The sequence below is a fragment of the Pan paniscus genome, chromosome 3, assembly GCF_029289425.2.
Source record: "Pan paniscus chromosome 3, NHGRI_mPanPan1-v2.0_pri, whole genome shotgun sequence".
In the NCBI taxonomy this organism is placed as follows: Eukaryota; Metazoa; Chordata; class Mammalia; order Primates; family Hominidae; genus Pan; species Pan paniscus.
In genome coordinates, this window is record NC_073252.2 from 14,177,480 (window position 1) to 14,198,592 (window position 21,113).

Sequence of the window (21,113 nt, forward strand, 5' to 3'; positions counted from 1 at the left end):
TGGAAAAATAAACTCTACCATGTGGGGAAGATGTATTTACTAAACAACAATTTGCCAAAGAAAACTAACTGGAGAACTTAATATGTTTCTGTTGGTATTTGGGGAACATAAGCACCAGTAGCTGATCTTGGATTGAAAATGTTTATAGAGGACTATGTTGAGAAGTTATGATAGTTGCAGAATTTAGTTGGCCTAAGATTTATGTGTGTTCCTGTTATGCCAGGAGTGAACTTTATGGAAGGGAGCTAGTTATAGGCTGCACTGTAAAAGCTTTCTAAGAGGATGCTACCTGGAGAGATGAAGTGACCAAATGAGATAATGTGTAAGTGGAAAGGAAGGCAGGGCCTGAAAGACTGTTGTGCATGACCAGCTACTGCAAGCACTGAAGCAGCAGGAATTGGTTCTTCTTTATCAAGAAATCTTTATAAATTTAAAGAGTATCTTTATTGGATGCTCTTTATAATTGAGTATCCATTAGGGCTCAATCAGAGAAGCAGAACCACTATGAGTAGGAATTAGATCTTACACTGTTATGGGAGCTGGTGGGAATGTCATGCAAGACTGGTGGTCTGTGTCTGATGTTGAGTCTGAAGTCACTATAGGTCACCCAAGCCAGCAGCTGAGAGGGGAGATGGACAGGGAGTTGGGAGAACAAGGGAACCCCATGAGAGGTACTGGATTCCACCAAAACAAGCTGAAGCATTTGTCTGTCTCCCACTGCCTCCAAACTTAATGGGGAAACAGGTACTCTTCACATGGAGTTGCACATACACCTGACCCAGGGCTTGAAGAAGCTGAAGGAAGAGATCCAGGCAGAGCTAGAGGAGCTACAAGCTCAGGAGCTGCCCCAAAGTAGCAACACACTCTAAGAGCTGTAAGCCCAGGTCCTGCCCCACACAGCAATGCAATGTAGGAGCTGTAAGCCTAGGTGTTGCCCCATACCAGCAACACAAGCTGGTAGATCAGTGAGCTGCCACATGCATGCACTGCCAGTGTCTAGCACCCTACACCAAACCTGATGGTGCTAAGCATGGCTGTTTCTTCACTATGGTCTTTTATATCTCGTGTATATTTTTCTAATAGCCTCTTCAACCTGGAACCTCATGGAGATGAAACTCTGGGAATTGAGTTCCCGCTTAGCTAAGCTGACATGTTACAAAGCCACCGTGCCCTTTAATCTCTTTAGAGAGTTACAAACAACAGTTAGAAAGTGAGGGACAATGTGGATTGAAGAAGCAAGTGAGAGTGAAGAAACCTGCCTTGAAACCACAATGTCCTTCCTCGCTCAGGTTCCCAGCCTAAGGCATGTATGCACTGTGGAGTGGAGAAGAGCTTTAAGTTGGTTGAGAGAGAGACTATGAACTTTTTTATATGTGAAAGTGAATAGAGAAATGATGGAAATTGCATGAGATTTCATGCAAGTGCTGAGAAGCATCAATCTTAAATAATGAGATTCAGAAAATATGATTAAGTACAGAGTTTATTCAAGTGCAAAACTTCAGGATAGCAACCCAGGAGGAAACACGGATTCCAAAAGAATGGGTCAGTGTTCCAAAGTAGGGAAATTAAGGCTTTCACTTACATAGGCAGAGATGGAGAAATTTAACAGTCGCAATATTTTTCTTATAAGACCAATACATATGTTACAGTGATTTCATTGGTTACAGGTTCCTACATTCCAAGGTAGATTGCTTTAACATTCCATAAGGAGGGGTAATAGATTCCTGGGGTCCTATCTCTCATGCCTTTTGGTCTTTCCTAATCGTCCTATCTCTCATGCCTTTTGGTCTTTCCTAATCTTCTATAGTACAAGAATAAGTAAGGGAGTTAATCTATGATTGGAGAAGCAGAAGTTGCAGCTGTATGCTACACATGACCCAGGCCACATAGCCACATTCCTCTCAAGGCTCAAAATAATATAAAGTTCCACCAGGTTTAAGTTTAAATTCTTTAATTTCACTGAAGGGAGGATCACAAGATCAAGGAAGAAAGGCAGGGTGTGAAAAAATAAAGTGGCTTTTGGCTATATTTTACTTTGACTGGATTTTAAAAATTGTATATGTATATGCAGGTGTGTGTGTGTGTGTGTGTGTGTGTGTATGTGTGTGTATTTTGGGTTTATTGAAGTATATAAACTTGCTGAGTTACAAACATCAAAGGATTTTTTCCCTAGTCCCTGTTCCCAATAATGCTGTATTAAATCTCTCATTCATAGTGTAGCAGATTTCATAATTTCCCATTCCCCTTGGTTGCACAAGTTCTTCTGGCTTAAGAGACCAGTCTCATCTTTTCCTGTCACTCCAGTGCTATCTGGGCTTGAGGCTTGGGGGAGGTGGTTGGGAGGGACCTCATCTGCTCTTTACCCTTCCTCCTGTATCCTTTCTCTGGGAACAGTCCTCCTCAACCCCTCGTATAGAGATAGGTGCTGCAATGTGTGGGTGAGTGGAGGAGAAAGAGGCCAAGGACAGGCATTGCTTATTTAACTCATGGCAGGCACAGTGCACTCTATTAGTGGTTTTCTTTTTCTGGCTCACACTGAAGGTCCTTATAGCCCTCTCTGGTAGGTTTCCATCTCTGTGGCTCCCTCATGGTCAGTGCTTGGTCACTTTTCTGAGCCCCCTCCCAACTGCAGAAAGAAGATGTAACTCCAGATCCCAGCCCTCTCTCAGATGCCTCCTTGTGGTTCATTCTCAGCCTCCTGCTGCTTGGGTTCTCCTCCTTGGCAGCCCACATGCTTGTGTGAGTCTTTTCTTCAGTGTCCACTTGACCTCCAGAAGGTGGGCTCCTCTCTACCATGACAACTGAAGGAACAGGCTGCTCCATGGACGGTCTCCCTCTGCCCCGCTCTCTCAGTGAGGCTCTATTTTCCTACTTAAGTAGGAACAGAGCAAATCAACGAGGCTACATTCTAATCAGGTGCTCAAGGGTAATGAGAAATCAGCATTCCCTTCTTGAAAGTGTTCCCAATCTTTATGAATTATTATTTAGGAAGACCCTCTGTTTAGCTCTCAGATGTGCTCTAGACCAGCATTTCCACCCAGCAATCATAGATGGCCCCTTTCTCCAGTCTACTTTTACAGAATGTAAGGTGGTGGTTGGTGGTGTTGCTGAATTATGGCTGCAGGTAGCAGTGAGGTTCAGCCACCTCTTTTTAAAAACCACTTTATTGAGGTATGATTGACATGTAAAAGGCTGTACATATTTAATGTTTATAACTTGACGAGTTCGAGGATACATATACAGCTGTGAAACCATCACCACCACCAAGGTAAAAGACTGACATATCCATCACCTCTCAAAGTTTCTTTTAGTTATTTTTAGTATAATAATAATTATTTTTTTGGTGGTAGAACACTTAAAGTAAGCCTACACTCTTAGCAAATTAAAAAATATAATATTGTATTTTTAGCTATAGGTACTATGCTTTACATTAGATATCCAGAACTTATTTATCCTAAATAACAAAACTTTGTCCCTTTGACAGATGTCTCCCCATTCCTGCCTGCCCCTGCACCAGCCCCTGGCAACATCATCCTACTCTCTGCTTCTATGAGTTTGGCTATTTTAAATTTCATGTTTAAGTGAGGTAATGCATTATTTGTCTTCCTATGCCTGACTTATATCACTTAGCATAATCTCCTACAGTTCCATATGTGTTGTCACAGATGGCAGGATTTCCTTCTTTGTTAAGACTGAGAAATATTCCATTGCATGTATATACCACAATTTCTTTATCCATTCATCCCTCAGTGGACATAGAGTTTCCATATCTCAGCTATTATGAATAATGCTGCAATGAACATGGGAGTACAGGTATCTTTTCAAGATACTTTTTCGATTTCTTTGGATACATATGCAGAAGTAGGATTGCTGGATTATATACCTCATGGAAAGACTCAAGGAAGGTGTTTGGCTTTATTTAGAATGTGTAGCACTTAATGCCTCTTTGTTCACAGTTTCATTTGTTAATTCTGGAATAACAGAAAAATTCCCACTTTCTTTTTACATACTTACAATACACACACACACACATACCACACCCATACCCCATGGGTGTGAGAAAGTGTAGCAGGGGCTTTGCTGAAATATTAACAGTGGCTGCCATTGGGCTGTAAGATTAGAAACTGTTTTTCCCATCTTCTCTGTGCTTTACTGCTTGCTTCACCTTTTCTCCAACAAAAGTGCACCCAGTGTATCTCTCTTAAAATAAGAAGATGAAGTACAATAAACATGGTTTTAAAACTGCAGCACCATTCCACTGATAGAACAGATGTGAGAGGCAGGGGCTTGGGTTTTCTGACCTCCCAGGGCTCTCTGCAGGCTCATGATTTTATGAAACATCAGCTGTTCTGAATTCCTGCAGCACCTGCCACAACAAAAGGAGGCCTTTTGCTGAGCATACTAATGCAGTTGCACATGCCTTCATAGAACAAAGAAATCAAAATGAGGAGTTCATTAAGCATCCTTTGGACACTGTCCATTCTACCCTGGCCTGAGCCCTCCAGGGGAGGTAGAAATCCACCTGCAAGGGAAGATGTCCTATGTCGAGTGAGTCCCCACCACCTCCCTTTTGTCCTCTCTGGTGATCTCTTCCCTCCTCTTTCTGGTCCTTTGCCTCCCATTTGGCTCACACCTCAGCCACTGCCTCATCTGCAGACCCCTCTGGCATCTGCTCCTCTAGCTATGCCTCTGAATTCTCTCATGGACCCAACTTTGCCCCCACACTTTACAGCTGTGCCTGAAAGACAGGTTGTCTTCCCAGGAGGCAAAAGCTACAATGAATAGGCTGCCCCTCAATCCTATTAGCTTGTTCCTCTCTGCTTTCTCATACATCTGGCTGGTTTTTTTGTAGTCTTCAGGATTAGCAACCCTTCCCTTGGCTTTGCTGAGAGATGCCATGCTGATGTCCATTTCTTCATAGTATAGCATCTTTTCAAGGTTTAGGTGACTTCTGCCCATCCTCTTCATGGGAGGGATGCTGAGGACGAAGAGTATGTTCCTCTTCCTACACCCTCGTTCACTCTGTCTCAAGGAGGGAGGGATTGCCAGTCAGATTGATCCAGACTTAGCACTTTCTGGGACATGTTTATTAATGAGTGAGTTCGCTGCACTTTATTTTTTAATTTTAATTTTTTTTTTTTGAGACAGAGTTTCACTCTTGTTGCCCAGGCTGGAGTGCAATGGCATGATCTTGGCTTACCACAACCTCTGCCTCCTCGGGTTCAAGGAATTCTCCTGCCTCAGCCTCCCAAGCGGCTGTGATTACAGGCATGTGCCATCAAGCCTGGCTAATTTTTGTAATTTTAGTAGAGATGGGGTTTCTCCATGTTGGTCAGGCTGGTCTCGAACTCCCGACCTCTGGTGATCCATCCACCTTGGCCCCCCAAAGTGCTGGGATTACAGGCATGAGCCACCGTGCCCAGCCTTCACTGTACTTTAAAAGCAGGATTCTAATCTCCACTTCTTCTTGTGCTTGAACACAATCGGCTCTCTTTCATCTTTTTTGCCGACTTAGTAAACATTTCATACTGAGGATTCCATCCAACCTCAGTGTAAGTCAGTGCCCACTGAACTCCCTCTTGAGTGGGGTGAAGCAGGTTTTTCATTCTCACCTGTACAGTCTTCTGGCTCAGTGAACCAAGTTGTGCTGTTGCCTAGTTATGTGTCTTTCTTCTCCAGCATGCCTAAGCTTGCTCCTCGCAGGGCTTTAAAGCTAAGCCATGCTCTTGAATCCAACTTTGATTAGGGATCTACAGTGGAAGTGTCACAAGCCCGAAAACCTATAAACTAAGCAGTAGATTTCCATTTGACCATTGTTCATTGGGTGTAAATATCAAGTGGAGGTGAGGAGGGAGGCTGGACATTACTCTGTCGATGCTGGGGATTGAACAGACAATCTGTGGGAAATTTGGTGCTCTTCTATGGCTTGGCTTTGGAATAAGCTTCCATTTATTCCACTGCGTTACATTCTCCCATTGGTCCACATTAAGGTGCTGCTGTAGGAACTTGAAGCTTTTGCAATAGTGTGGATGGAATTCTTATGCTTCTCTTTCATCCAGAACCAGCCTCCTTCCTGACCTGGGATTATGCAAAGACAGATAATATGCAAATGAGATCATATATTCCATTTCTTTTTGGGCCAGTTGGATTTAACCTAGTGCATGTTATACCAATAAGCACCACTAACTCTTTGTATAATCCCTCTTCCTCCTGATGGAATCTATGATCTCATTGGTACTAACTCTAACAAGCCTGGGATATTCTGGTGGAAACTGGTAGAAATTACACAAGACTGAAAACTTAATGACCTGCCCTTCCCACCCTCCAACCTCTTCTCTCTAGGGGAAAATAATTCAAATTGTTGTGGGAACTTCAACCCTTTTTTTCCAGTGTCTCATAGGAGGGGACCGGGCAGAATATCATGATCTCTTTGCTTTAAGGAAGTAATTCTTTACCAATGTGAGCATAATGGTTTAGTGAAGTAGAACTACCAGTTTAAGGAAGGGGGAGCATAGCATAGTGATTAAGAACATGGACTTTGCATTCAGATAAATTAGGGCTGAAACCTGGCTTGATTAATAACTAGCTGTGAAACCTTGGACAAGTTACTTAATCTCTTTCAGTATTGTGAATATTCTTTTTCAGCAGTAAAGGAGGGATAATTATAACTAACTCATAGAGTCATTATAAGAATTAAATGAGATAATGTAAGCAAAGTTCTTCAGCACAGGCCCTGACACATGGTAAGCTCCCAATATATGGTAGCTACGATACTGTCTCATCATTGTACTATAAACACATTCTGTCTCCTAACGTGATGGGTTAAAATGGAGCAGGAAGAACTAGGGCAAGCAAGGACAATGGATCACAGTCAGGTGTCAACCCCAGGTAGGGTCTGGGTGAAGACCTAGGGTCAAAGAGGGGAGGACATTCAGGACACAATGAACTATTCCAGAGAGATATCTGCATCTTCCCTAAACTCACCAAAGAGCCTTGTTCAGGGGCTGGGTGGGGATACACTTGGATACTGGAAAAGGCAATAGATTTCATTTGAGAAATGGGTTTTCATTACTGCCTTTTGTCTAATTTGCTGGGCTCCTGTGGCAGATTGCAAAGGTGGTTTCAATTCTTAATTTCTTTAGCCTTGTCTCTGCTATGTGACTTTGCAGATCTTCATGCTAAAGATGGACTCTTTTACCCATGTCTTGAATCTGGGCTGGCTCTGTGACTTATTTCATCAAGTGTATCAGAAGTCGTGGTTTCCTAGTTCCAAGTCTAGACTTCAAGAGGCCCATGTGTTTCTATTACACTTACTCTCTGTCTCTCCATCCTGGCCATAAGAACATGCTGGGCTGTAGCTTGCTGAAGGATGAGAAACACATGGAGCAGAGCTGAGTCATCCCACTGGACCCAGCAGAAGCCTGAACTGATCAGTGGACTGTGAGCCATTTCTGAGCTATTTGGGTGATGAGCACAGATGAGCAGAGCCAACCAGCTTTAACATCCTCGATGCATGAACAATAAAGGCTTATTGTTGCATGAGGTTTTGTGTGGTTCATCTTATATAGCATTGCCATGAAGACAGATAACTGAACAGTTGCAATATAACTTCATTTTATTTATCATTTTGAATTCACTCATTCACTCAACAGGCATCGAGTATCTATCATGTATCAACGCCGGGCTAAGCACTGTTGGGGAAACATTGTTTGGTGGTAGCAAACAATAATAACAAAGGAGACAAACAACTGTCTTGTTTATTCACCAATATATCCTTCTGACCTAATAGAGTAAGTTGGCACTTAGTAGATGTTCAATAAACATTTGCTCTCTTATGAAGACATAATGATGCAATAAACATATGTTGTTGTATGTGAGTGTAGTATGTGTGTGTCTGTGTTCCAGATAACTAATTAAATATGTCATTAAAATATCAGGCCCATTTTTCTTGCTGTCCTCTGGAATGGCAGAAATAATTTCGTATTCTTTTCTCCACTGTCTTTTTTTTTCTTTTTCTTTCCCCTCCTACATTGTCAGCATCAGAAACTGCAGTGTGCTGTTAAACTTACCTCTGTAATAGAATGTAGATGTGTAAATCAAAACAGCTTCTAACGGGTTGTCTGCAGTAATAAATGCTACGGAGGCTGCCCAACTGGCAGTGTAAGAGAGATTATACAAACTGCTGCCTGGAGAAAACATAGCATCATGAATAAACTCAGCCTTGAATTATTTATATATTTTAGGCGGTTTTTTTCTCTCCTCAATCCGCAAGGCCTGGGAATGATTTTCACTGGGAGCTGAGTGTCTGAATTTGGCTGTAAAAGGAAAACAGTTGCGGTATGTCTTAGTCCAAGTTTCAGGGTGAGGATAGCATCATGTTACGTGAGGAGTCAGCAAGGCTGGCAGTGCAGTGCAGTGAGAAGATACCGCTTAGAGCTCAGAAGAGGACAGTTCGAATCCTAGGAAGCTGTGTCTCCAGGGGCTTGTGGGCTTTGTGGACCACCTTGGACCCACACAATTGGATGGAGGGCCCCAGGGCCCACCTCCAGCACTTCTACCAGAGGATGCTGCATCATTCTCTTTTATGAAGTAGATTTCAATCTAAGACTTTGTTGTGGAAAAAAAATGGTTTTATTATAAAAGGAAAAGTTTGGAAATCAATGGCGTTACTAATCTTTGAGACTCTATACAAGTGAGCTTCACCTCCTCCTGTCAACTAGAGACTCTGGGGACCCTTTAAAAACTGTTAATGCCAGGGTTCTAATCTTTATCAATTAAATTAGAATTTCTGGAGAGGGGGGTGGACATCAGGATTTTAAAATGTATCCAGGCGACTCTGATGTGCAGCCAGGGTTGAGAACCTCTACTTCACACCCTTCATTCATCTAACAGGACAAATATTGAGCACCTGCCACCAGCCACGTATTCAGCAGAGGACGGAGGATAAAGTGAAGAATGGGACAGGCCCAATCCTTGCCTTCATGGATTTCTCCATTTAAGTAAACACACAGCTGAAATTTGGAGGGATATATCTTGATACAGGAATATACAATACTATGACAGTAATAGCAGGATTGATAATAAGCATTGTGATAATATTTATTGCTGGGAGAATGTTGTTTTAGTCTTTTTAAAGACTCACGCATTGTGCTAAATGATTTGGGTGAAGTATCTTATTGGACTCTCATTCCAAGTCTGTAGTTAGGTACAGTTACTATCTTTGTTTTACAAATAAAGTACATGAGGCCCAGAGAGAGTAACTTGCCCAAGTTTATATAGCCCATAAAGGTGGAGTCTGGGGGAAGGGGTGCCCTGCCCAGACTTGGCAAATCAGGATGATATCTCTGTACTTCTTGACTCTTTGAGTACACTTTGGAGCTGCAGAGATTGGGGAGCTGAGTGGATGTCAGAGTGTATGTTGTAGAAGAGAAGCTGATGTTTTTCAAAGCATTGCATCAGCATAAAGCAGGGCCTTGCACACATACATGTGTGCACACACACACTCAAAAAGTATTACTGGCAGAAAAGATTATGAGATAACACTTTTATTTTACAAGTGAGCAAACAGAAGCAGAGAGAGCTGATGGCACAGGCACAGGCTTTGCCATGCTGGGGATGAGATCCAATTCTTCTGATTTCTTCTTTGAGGGCTCTTTAACTCACCCCGCTGTGACTCAGCTTTCACAGGGTGCTCTTCTGGCTTACAATCCCAAGGTTCGAGGGAAATTCCACCCGATTTCACCAAATACATTTTCACCTAACATTGCATAACGAAGTCACCTGAGCTTGCAGTGATTCACTCTGCAAGTACCTTGATTCACCCAGCCCACACCTCAAATTTTTGATGCCCCATTTCTTCCCATAAGCAGGCATTGTGCCTTCAGTAGGTGGTGGAGAACTTGTCATGAGAATGCTATAATCCTTTCCACATGTTTGAAATTGGTACTTTTCTAAGTTCCTTAGCAACCATTGTCTCATACAATCTTTCCAAGAGTCCCGTCAATAGGCAGGAAAGTTGCCATTATCAACCCATTTGGGAGATGAACTTACTTGGGCTCAGAAACGACCTGCCTCAGGCTCCTCCTGGGAAGTTGATGTTATTGTTATAGTAACAGGATGATGGTCACTACTAAGGAACTCCAGCCACATCCTCACTCGCCCTCACACAATGTCTTCACAGTCCCATCTGCATTTGCTCCAGCTGTGTTTCCACCGACAACCTCAGTGCTGGTTCCTCCTTGCTGAGTCATTTAGGCTGACTCATCTTCTGGACTCCAGAGATTCCCTAACTGCATGCTTCAGTTAGGGAAAGGTATGTTTGTGTGTGTGTGTGTGTGTGTGTGTGTGCATGCATGTGCATGTGTGAGGTGGTCCTTATTAAATTCTTATCAGAACACTTCAGAATATTTGAACTGGCCACGACCTGATTGCTTACTGATATCTGAGTGTCCCTTTTCCAAGATAGAAATGTAGTTCCTTGCTCTTTTCCAAATCTGATTTGCAATAGCTGCTGCTCCTATAGATCCAGTCATTTTCCCCTTTTTTCTCTCTTTTCATTTATTGATTCCCTCTTCTTCTAACCATCACCAACAGTTTAGCCAAGATAATGTAAACATTTCTCTAGAGTCTGGCCCAGTCAATTCTCTTAGAGGCTCATATTATCCTTAAAATCTAAATGATGCAATGAAAGAGAACTTTGTTTCTGAGCAGTTCCTTGAAGACTATTGCTTGAAGACTTCATCCAAGTTGAAGCTTGGGAGAACCAAACTGCTCTCTTGAGACCCTCTCCCTCTCTTCAGCAAAATCAGAAGCTCCCATTGCCAGAGTCAGGATGGGTACAGCAGCCATTCTACTCAGCAGATCTCATGCTTAGTAGGGTGAAGGCCAAGAGCTAATCAGAGGGAATTTGGGGACTTGGACTTGGGCCAAATGGGGGCTTTCAAGTAGCCCTGTTGGGAAGAAAACATACATACCAGGCTGTGTAGAGAGTCAGCAAATAGTTACTCAGAGACCCAAGGTCAATGCTGGGTCCGAAGAGATTGCAAGGAGTGAGGCTGATTGGCAGCAATTGTCCTGGAACTAGGCAGGTTTGAAAAATACTCTGTTCATTTTATTCTGTCCCGTTAAACTGAAAGCATTTTTAAGCTTGTGGTTTTGAGCAGCACATCTGGCATGATTAAAACCTGGTCATTGTATGAATGGGCTTTTTTGGAGGATTTAACCCTCAATGAATATTATCTGATGGGAAAGTCAGGGAAAGCTTCTCTCTGTGTCTTCAAAGACTTTGGTAGAAAGAGAAAGGAGCAGACAATCTTTAGGTTTTCAGATCCTGGGAGGACCCTTTCTGTCTCCAACCTTCCCATCCCCAGATCTTTTTAAGGACAAAAAGGGGCTGTTCCTCTATCATGAGGCTTCTAGTCTAGGGGGACAGGGCCCTCAGAAGGCAAGCCCCTGAGAACAGTCCCCTTTTTGGTGGGAAGGAGAGGTGTTGAAACTCTCCAACACTTACACGTCATGATTTTCCCTTCTCCTGGGTAGCACGTGAGATTAACTGATGATGTTTTAAAATATATATTTTTACAGAAACATTTAGGGAGAAAGCTGCTGCTTAGTGTTGTACATGAGGGAATTGAGGTGTACTCATAATTTCTGCCTCTCTTTTCTCTCTTCTATTACTTGGAACAGAAACCCTGTGGGGCTGCAGAGCTTTAGCTAAACTCACCAGCAATCCCTCCATGGTGTGCCCTTAAATTCTGAAACCCAGAACTGTTGGCATGACTGAAAAGTCTCATCTTCAGACAGAGAACTGGGAGTAGTATAAATAGTAACTGGGTGCTTTTTCAGCTCTTTTGAAAGAGAATAAGGGGTGTTAAAACCTCTCTGTGGGTGCCCTGAAATTTCATTTTGCTGTGCCGAGAAAGGAATAAAGTGCTGTATTCATTTTCGAGAGCTTCCTTAACAAATTGTCATAAACTGAGTGATTAAAAAAACAGAAATGTACTCTGTTACAGTTATGAAGGCCAGAAGCCCGAAATCAAAGTATCAGCAGGATCATGCTCCTCCAGAAACTCTAAAGAAGGGTCCCTCCATGCCTCCCTTCTGGCTTCTGGTGGTTGCCACCTATCCTTGGCATCTCCTGGCTCCTGCACGTGCTACTTCAGTCTCTGCCTCCATCACCATGTGGAGTTCTCTCCGTGTGCCTCTGTTCATTTGTGTCTAAATGTTCACCTTCTTATGAGAACACCTGCTATGGTTCTTATAAGATTAGGGGTAGCCCCTAATCCAGTATGATGTCCTCTTACCTTTATTACATCTACAAAAACCCTATTTCCAAATAAGGTCACATTCACAGGTACTGGGAGTTAACGGTCAAACATAACTCTTTAGGGGACATAATTCTAAGCATAACAAGTACACTCTATGCTAGATAGGGGAAGCGGTCCATGGTTTGGCAGGCCCTAGACAACTATGTCAATTGTGAACTCATTCAACATCATTCCAAAATGTATTTACCAAGTCCCAAATATTTCCCATGCATAGGCTGAGCACAGGGACAGGGAATGCAGCCAGTTGTTCTCAGAGTCACCAGCTAGGATACTATCTGGTTGAAGAGCTGTTATAAGATGTATAAGTAAGAAAACTGACATAGAAAAAATAAGCCTAGTACACAGCACAGAGTGAGTATTCAACAACTGATAGCTGTTACAATAGGCAGGGTTCTGGCTACTTCATGATAATGATGACCATTAATAAATGCCAAGTGAGAGGTGATGCCAAACACTTTGTATCATCTCATCCCATGGCATCAGCAACTCCATCAGGTGTGTTTTCATCAGCTCTGTTCTCCAAGTGATGACATTGAAGCTTAGAGAGGCTAAGGAACTTTCCCAGGTCACACAGTTAGTCACTTTCAGGACTAGGACTTTTCAGAATGCAGGTTTGTCTAACCATGCTATGCCAGTTTTTTCATTGTCTCTCAAAGGATGGTCCTGAGTCAATCAGTGGCAATTTCTAACCCCTCTCTTGAGGCTTAAATTTTATTTTACATGTTATTACAGTATAGGTCTTGCTTGGGCAGACCTGGAAAGTGGACAGCAAGCCTCAGCTGACCCCAGGGAGGCGTGCCCCTGAAGCAGGCACTAGCTGTGAAACAAGCTTCTCCTTCTTGAATTTGGAGGAAGCTGATGTATCTGAGTGCCACTTTTTAATCAAGAAGACCGTCTATCTCCCGTTGTCACTTGATCTTTCTTGAAACAACAGCTACAAATCTCCAGGCAACACAGACATGACGCAGACAAAATGAAAACGGAGGAAGCAGCATCTTTCTCTCATTAATGGGAGAGGAGAAAAAGCACAGCTCTGCCTCAAGTGTTTTGGGAATGTGTTATTTTTAGAAAAGGACATTTTGTGATTTTAGTTGTTTGATTTCTGAGAAGGTTTTCTTTTTTAAAGAAATCAAAAGTGAATAGTAGATTGAGCAGTAACAATCAATCAGCAAAAGAATATTGTGCAAGGCATGGCGGTAGAGACAGAGAGGCTGTAAGGTTTTATTCCTGCTCTTTAGATGTTTAGAACCTAATAAGCAAGATTTTATAGTGCTGTCTGTATAGAGCTCGGAAAATAAGGCAATCTGATCTATTGTAGTTCACAAAAGGGAGAATAATTGGAGAGGTAAAAATTGCGGAGCCCTGAAGAATGGATGGAGTTGTTTACTCATTTGTTGATTCAATGAATATGTACTGAACACCTTCCCTGTGTATAGCAGGCACTGATAAAAAAAAAAAAGCCGAATGAGACCTTGTCTCTAACCTTGAAAAGTTTATAGACCAGTGGCAGACAGAGAATTATACACCAAAAAACATGATGAAGTAAATGATGGAAATGTGAACAGATAACATGGGGCCATAGGGGAAGAAGAGGTAATCAATTCTAAATAGAAGAGAGAAAGAGAGCTGAAGACTTCATGGAAGAGAGATGGGTAGTTAAGGATGGAGATGAGTTGACCAGAAGGAAGAGCAGGAGAGGTAGTTGAGGCAGCACATGGGTGAGGCTCTGCTTACAGTTGGGAGTGGTAAGATCTTGCAGGTGTGGAAGGATTAAGCTTGCAAGGTGGCTGGGAGCACCCATATTTGCAGGAAAAAGGGAAATTTTTATCTTTTATTTATTTTTTTTCATTGGTGAATTTTATTTATTTTATTATCATTATTATTATTATTATTATACTTTAAGTTTTAGGGTACATGTGCACAATGTACAGGTTAGTTACATATGTATACATGTGCCATGCTGGTGTACTGCACACATTAACTCGTCATTTAGCATTAGGTATATCTCCTAATGCTATCCCTCCCCCCTCCCACCACCCCACAACAGTCCCCAGAGTGTGATGTTCCCTTTCCTGTGTCCATGTGTTCTCATTGTCCAATTCCCACCTATGAGTGAGAACATGCGGTGTTTGGTTTTTTGTCCTTGCGATAGTTTACTAAGAATGATGATTTCCAGTTTCATCCATGTCCCTACAAAGGACATGAACTCATCCTTTTTTATGGCTGCATAGTATTCCATGGTGTATATGTGCCACATTTTCTTAATCCAGTCTATCATTGTTGGACATTTGGGTTGGTTCCAAGTCTTTGCTATTGTGAATAGTGCCGCAATAAACATACTTGTGCATGTGTCTTTATAGCAGCACGATTTATAGTCCTTTGGGTATATACCCAGTAATGGGATGGCTGAGTCAAATGGTATTTCTAGTTCTAGATCCCTGAGGAATCGCCACACTGACTTCCACAAGGGTTGAACTAGTTTACAGTCCCACCAACAGTGTAAAAGTGTTCCTATTTCTCCACATCCTCTCCAGCAACTGTTGTTTCCTGACTTTTTAATGATTGCCATTCTAACTAGTGTGAGATGGTATCTCATCGTGGTTTTGATTTGCATTTCTCTGATGGCCAGTGATGGTGAGCATTTTTTCATGTGTTTTTTTGGCTGCATAAATGTCTTCTTTTGAGAAGTGTCTGTTCATGTCCTTTGCCCACTTTTTGATGGGGTTGTTTGTTTTTTTCTTGTAAATTTGTTTGAGTTCATTGTAGATTCTGGATATTAGCTCTTTGTCAGATGAGTAGGTTGCGAAAATTTTCTCCCATTTTGTAGGTTGCCTGTTCACTCTGATGGTAGTTTCTTTTGCTGTGCAGAAGCTCTTTAGTTTAATTAGATCCCATTTGTTAATTTTGTCTTTTGTTGCCATTGCTTTTGGTGTTTTAGACATGAAGTCCTTGCCCATGCCTATGTCCTGAATGGTAATGCCTAGGTTTTATTCAAGGGTTTTTATGGTTTTAGGTCTAATGTTTAAGTCTTTAATCCATCTTGAATTAATTTTTGTATAAGGTGTAAGGAAGGGATCCAGTTTCAGCTTTCTCCATATGGCTAGCCAGTTTTCCCAGCACCATTTATTAAACAGGGAATCCTTTCCCCATTGCTTGTTTTTCTCAGGTTTGTCAAAGATCAGTTACTTGTAGATATGTGGCGTTATTTCTGAGGGCTCTGTTCTGTTCCATTGATCTATATCTCTGTTTTGGTACCCGTACCATGCTGTTTTGGTCACTGTAGCCTTGTAGTATAGTTTGAAGTCAGGTAGCGTGATGCCTCCAGCTTTGTTCTTTTGGCTTAGGATTGACTTGGCGATGCGGGCTCTTTTTTGGTTCCATATGAACTTTAAAGTAGTTTTTTCCAATTCTGTGAAGAAAGTGATTGGTAGCTTGATGGGGATGGCATTGAATCTATAAATTACCTTGGGCAGTATGGCCATTTTCACGATATTGTTTCTTCCTACCCATGAGCATGGAATGTTCTTCCATTTGTTTGTATCTTCTTTTATTTCATTGAGCAGTGGTTTATAGTTCTCCTTGAAGAGGTCCTTCACGTCTGAAAAAGGGAAACTTTTAAAGCATTGGATGCAATGTGGCGACTTATCAAATCTTTGTTTTAGAAATGAAGGTCACACATTAGGGGCCAGACCACTAAACAAACCAGTGTAATAAGTACCATAAGGGAAGTAGTTTGGATTCCCATAGGAATTCAAAGAAAAACCGCTTTATCCAGACTGGGCCTGTCTGCAGAAGACTTCTTGGAAGAAATGACATCAACAGGAATTAGCATGATGAAGGTGGGGGTGAGCGAGGGGAAGACAATTCTTCAAGAAAGACAGAGTAGATTTGGTGTATTGCAGACTGCTCTGTTTGACTGGAAGATAAGGGAACTGTGTGTGCAGTGAGGATGGGCACGAAGCAGGAGTGGGTGGATTTGTTCAAGCCCTGAAAGGCCTCCTCAATAGACCATTGAGACTTGAAGGGCTTTCAGCACTGTGAGACCTGATCAGATTTGCCTTTTAGAAAGGGATCTGGCTGCTGGGTGGGGAATATATAGGAAGGATGCAAACAAAGAGGAAGAGGAACCTATCAAGAGGATGTTTTGTATTAATCAAGGGGAGCTTAGACCAGAGTAGAGACAGTAGAATTGGAGAAAATTAAAAGTGCATTAAATGAGCACTTATTTAGGAGGTGAGAAGAGAGGACTTCGTGAGTGAATGGCCTGGAATTCTGTGGGGAGATAGAAGGCTAGTGATGGAGAATAAAAATGGAAAACTGGGAGAATAGTGAAGACAGTTATAGAGATATAGGACACAGGAGGAGGAACTGCCTGGAGTAAAGCAGACTACATTATGGAAGACAGGTAAGGACACAGCTTATGTTGCCTGGGTGTGTAGGGAGTTTAGGGTGTGAGGAAGTGAGTGAAGAACGAGCAATTGGAATGTCCATTTAGCAAACATTAATTGAGCTATTACTGTGCCTCAGGCTCTGGGCTATATGCTGGGACCAAACCCCATGTGTAGAATATTTTCAAGGAATTCCGAAGTCTAGTGAGAGATGGAAGAGGGTGAATAGATAATTTCAGGATGATGTGTCCATGTGGCAATAGACCTATGCGCAAGGTTCTAGAAGAAGATTACTTAATTGGACAAATATTGGTGAGCACCTACTCTATGCCAGGATGGTGCTAGGTGCAGTGGACTTGGCAGCAAGCGAGTCTAATAAGAGCCTTTCTTTCAAATAGGTAGCATTTTACTGGGGGACCTAATAAACAAATTAAAATAGACAGAGATTTGGATAAGTTCCAATGTGCTAGTTTGGGTTCTGGGAGATCAGAAGTAAGATACAGGTTGGTGAGGGAACATGTGGAAGATGCTGAAGGAGCCTGGAGGAGCCACCAGACTTCATTGCTGGTCTGACTCCATGGTGCAGGGAGGGAAAGTAGGAAGGTTGCGTGGGAGAAGTCTCCGACAGCTGTGCAGTCAATGGAAGTTTCAGTGAAGACGATTGTGGGTCCCCAAGCCAAAGTTGCCCGTCAAAGGAGTCCCATATCTTCCAGGAACAGGCTGCCTTTTTGTCCTGCCCTACTTAGCCATTGGGTGGTAGCATCTCATGGGAAGTATGGCTTTGGAGCATGTGAATGGGTGGATTACAAAGCGCAACAGCAAAAGCCTTTGGACAATTACGCTTTGGCATTTGGAAGGCTGCAAAGCATTTCCTGTAGCCGCCATAAGTATGGAATAAGTAATCCAGTTGCCAAGAGAGGATAACCTGGGAGAGTGAGATTTACATGATCAGGGATGGATGATCTCTCTGAGGAGATGATGTTTAACCTAAGACCAGAGGATGAGAAAGATCCAGCTACGTGAAAAACCATGCAGAAGCTTCGTAAGTGGAGGGAACAGCAAATGCAAAGACCCTGTGGTGGTATCTGAGGGTCCCTCAGAAATCCAGCATAATTTGAATGTAATCAAAAAAGGAAAAGAGTTGCAGAAGACATAGGCAGGACCAGACAGTCCAGGGTTTTGTAAATCATTTAGAGGAGTTTAGATTTTATTCTGACTCCACAGAGTGGGGAATTTAAGTGGGCAGTGATAGATCTGACTTCTATTTAAGAAGACCACCGTGACTACTGTGTGCCTATAAGGTTTTCAGGAGTGGAGAGGAGTTAAATGGTAACAGACAATGATGATGTACACGGTCAAGGCACCCTGGCCCAGTCTGGGATTACAGGGGGTTGCTGGTGTGGTGAGAAAAGGCTTCATGAAAGAGAGGGCACGTGAGCTGGGTCTGAAATGGATAAAGTCTTACAGCAAATTGCAGAAAGGAGGTGACATTTGAGGTGAACTTCACTGGCTCTGTGAAGGAAGGAGCAATCTTGTAGCACTTCTCAAAATCACTAAAACGCAGAGCCAAAGCAGTCTTTAATTTAGTGCCTTTTATAGGAGAGAATATGGTTCAGGAGTAACCAAGGACATTTACAGGTGAAAAGTACTTAAATCAAAGCGACAGCATAGTTAGGGAAAGGAGACCAACCATTTCTTTTTTTTATGGCAGAGAACATTAACTGAATATGTCAAAGACTCTGATCATGTCAGAGACTGAAGCAGAGAAACAGAGAACACTCATCTTCCTTCTCAACCTGGCTCTGGATGCCAACTGGCAATGCTGTGAACCAGTTTGGGCTTGGAGGGCTCAGAGGAAGCCACTTTTGGAAGGCATTGGAAGCTGGTTTTTCAGAACCTACTCTTTGCTTCCCCTTTCTATGTTGAAAATAAAAATGTAAAGCCTAATTCATAGTCACAACAATGACACCAGGAATAAATCACAGACCAGAGTCCAAACATCTGGTCACGTTGCTCATCTACCATCTGGTGGGTCTCCTCTCAGCTCTGTGTTCTGACTGTCAGTCATCTCCCTTCTTCTCTGTCTTCACTGGCACTATTCTAGGTTTATAGTTTTGAAATAGATTCCTAACTGGTTGCCCTGCCTCCAGACTCTTATACTGTATACAGGTCCAGTGACAAAACGATGGTTTGTTTTACAGTCCACAGATACATTTTACTTATTTTTTTAATGTCCATAACACTCTTTGGAATAAGATTTAAAAATTGAAAAATCAGATGATTTTACGTAAAAATCCATATTTCCTGTTTATGCTAAAAAATTGAATGATCTGACCTCACTGGTCCACACTGAGCAACAACTGGGTAAATCTTGCCGTTTTGGTTTTTTTGTTTTTTGTTTTTTTTTAGCTCAGGCATCGGATTTTTGTCCAGTTCATCACAATCTCTCCTCCTTACTATTGTTTTAAACCCTTCTTTTTTGTTACCTGCCTGAGACTGGGAGGTATTTGAACTTAAAGACATTACTTCAATGCTTTATACAGACTCATTTCTCTGAAACACGAATTTGATCATGTCACTCTCTTGTTTAAAAACCTTCGCCAGCCTGCCTGCCTGGCGGATAAAGTTCAAACACTTGACCCTAGCATAGAAGGGCCTCCATAACCTAATCTTTTATCTCTATGGCTCTTCCTAGCTCACACTCTGCCCAGAAGCCATGCTGAAAGGTGGTGCTCTGTTGTACCCCTCTGTCCTCTGCCTGCTCTAATGTCCTATTTTTAGCTGAATATCTTTTCTTCAATTTTTCATCTGGTAAAAGTCTTCTCCTTAGTATCAGCTCATACTTTAAAAAAGTCCTTCTCGAACTTTTGAGCTTTCATTACCTGCTTCTTCTTCACTTTCTGAGGACGTTGGACCCTCCTTTATTGCAATGGTATTGCCAAGCCAATTCTTTCTCCTTCTTCAGACTGTACAACCCTTAGGGCTCTGAGCCATCTTTGCCTTTGGGAATTTATTGCAGAGTAGGTGAATGGTGTTCACTGAATAAATGTTTCAGATTGGAAAATTTGATCTTTCATTTCCTTACCTATAGGATGGAACCATAATACCTTCTGTTCACATACAGGAGAATCATTGTGGGGATCAAATGACACAATGTCTTTTGTAAAAATGTTAACAAAGCACTTGGAAACTGCAAAGTAATATATGAGTAGATGGAATTAATATAGAAAATGTTATGTTCTCAACTTGCTTAAAATAATTTAACTGTGTTATTTCTAGCAAGAACAGTGATCTTGAAGGCAGGGTTATAGTTCCTGTTTAGAGTTCCAATTTTATTGCCAATTAGTTGGATGACTTAGGGAAAGTAATTTTGCCCATCTAGACCTCAGTTTCCACAGCTGAGCTCTGGAAATTTTAAGGTATTTGTTATGTCTTTCATTTTTTTCTCCAGTCTTCCTAGAAGTAAAACATTTTTCTTGTTTTCAAAGACTTTCATTCTTCCACATTTGGTATGGTATATTAACCATAATACAATAATGAATATGCAGTCATTCGTTTTTTCATTAAATATGCAAATCATTGAGAATAGCTATTGTGTGGTGCTGATTACTAACATTTTCTTAACCTGGAGTTATTTTCATTATTTAATCAACATTAACAAATGAAGGCTTCAGAACTCAGAATTAAAAGATCTTAGCAGCTATATTACAATGCTTCACTCAATCTTATCTAGTCTCTTGCTCTAAACTCACATGGCAACCTCATCTTTCTTCCCATATCACTCTAAAGTCACCAATGTGATTGATAGTTTTGGGTAGAGGAGTTTAGAGTGGGGAGAATGTGGAGGAAATGAGGACTTTACTTGGAGGGAATAAAAGCTCTATCCTTGTTTTCTAATTGCAGCTTATAAAGTTGATTCACTGACTGCTGGTTTGAAATGGTGTCTGCTAACAGTCGCTGGTACAGCTTCTCTGTAATGTGAGGTAAAATACCTATAAAAGCTTAGAAGAAGATGTAAACTCAGAACACAACCATAAACTTGGACTGACAATCCCCTGAAGACTGGATCTGGGAGGACTTTTTGCCAACAGTAATGCCAATGAAACTGAAAAGAAAAGAACATTCTATGGGTGTGAGTGTGTTACTGAGGAAATGCTCTGTAGGCAAGAGGTAAGAAGGACTATTATTTTCATTGTGCATCTCCTGGATGGGGATCCCCTGGATGATGGGTCCCCTCAATTGTGTATACCTGAATGGATTCTCTGGTGAAAATTGATGACCACCCAGAACTTCAGTATGTGCCTTTTTTTTTTTTTTTGTAAATACTTTATCTGCAGATACAATGGATTAAGGTTTAAAATGAGACCATACTGGGTAGGCTGGATCCTGAATCTAATGA

The 21,113-nt window shown here is 41.8% G+C and overlaps 1 long non-coding RNA gene across 1 annotated transcript in view; it reads left to right on the forward strand.

Moving 5' to 3' along the window:
- Positions 1-20,301, forward strand: part of LOC134730257 (uncharacterized) — a 283,053-nt gene extending 262,752 nt beyond the window's left edge. The window contains exon 4 of the long non-coding RNA XR_010111921.1: positions 18,426-20,301. This is a non-coding gene — a long non-coding RNA (uncharacterized LOC134730257). The remainder of the gene's footprint in view (positions 1-18,425) is intronic.
- The last annotated feature ends 812 nt before the right edge of the window (positions 20,302-21,113 follow it).